Genomic DNA, 1,295 nt, shown 5'->3' on the forward strand with positions numbered 1-1,295 from the left:
ACTAGCTCAGAATAGGCCTTGAATCATCTCTGTTGGGGAGGGAGGGAACCTTTCCCCATCTTTGAGTAACTCAACACCTTTGGTTTAGAAGAGTTTTTCTGTCTCAGGCTTATTTTGCTGCTAGTGGGCACCGAGGTGTAAGAGGATCTGTGTGTTTTCATGCTAGGGCTGCTGTGCATGAGCTCCAGCTCAGTTCTGTAGCACTAGCGTGCTGCTGGGCAGGCTGAGGGGACAGTCAAGGTCAGGGATGCTCAGCAAAACTTGGGGTGTGTGGTGACTGCAGGTTGGAGGTGCCCTCCTGTGGATCAGGAAGATGCTGACATGGCTATGGTTGCTGTAACCACCTTGTTATTTGGAGACCAAACCTGACTGAAAGGTTATTTGTTGCCCAACAAGGTAAAAACTTTGAATTTCATTCTCTAGTTCATAGGGAAAATGAAATCCCCAAAGCTCTTGATTAAAATTGTTAGGTGAGAGGGGTTGTCTCCCTGGAATGAAATCAATTACTTTAAGGAACTGATCATTGCGCTTTCTGTGCCCATGTGCTGTGGCTGCAATTAAAATTGCTTTGACTGGATGTGTAGAATAAGCCAATCACTGTCAAACCCTACCAGTAACCATCAGGCTGGGAGCTGCTGTGTGGTGCAGCACCTGAAAAGTTTGTGGTTTTGGTTCTTGGCTGTTGCTCCTCATCAGGAATCTAGAGCATATTGCACTGGCATCCAACGGGGGCGTTCAGCATCTCAAAGTAATTTAAGTACTTCGTGATGCTCTTCTCCTGGCCTTGAACCATCAGTCTTATCTAGGTATTCTGGTTCTCGCTGAGATGACTAAATTCCAAAAATGCTTGGACACTTTATACTTGTAATCAAGCGTAGCTAGTCACCATCAAGTCACCTTGCTGTTCTTCATTAGAAACGAATGCAATTTTTGAGATGCAAGCCTGAGCGTTTGCCTAGGGGTCGTTGTGGATGCGCAGACCCCGAGACGCGGGGTAGCTGTGTTCCAGGAGTGTGCTTTTTTCCTTCTCAGACAGGTTCATGCCCCCAGCCCCTGCCGGCGTGCTGCTCGCTGTCAGCAAACGCGCAGCACAAGCCCCTGCGCTGTGCCCGCCCATGGCGCGTTTCCCCGCGGCAGAGAGCGGCCTGCGGGCCCCGGGAGCCGAGCGCTGTCGGGAGGAGCGCTGGCAGGAAGCGGGCCGGGCTCAGCCCGGAGGCGGCGGGGCCGGGCCGTGCCGGGTGGCGCCGCTCTCTCCCGGGGCACCGCCCCGCCCCGGCGGCCGTGCCACGTAGCAG

Source organism: Sturnus vulgaris, chromosome 4 (assembly GCF_052056855.1).
Source record: "Sturnus vulgaris isolate bStuVul1 chromosome 4, bStuVul1.hap1, whole genome shotgun sequence".
In the NCBI taxonomy this organism is placed as follows: Eukaryota; Metazoa; Chordata; class Aves; order Passeriformes; family Sturnidae; genus Sturnus; species Sturnus vulgaris.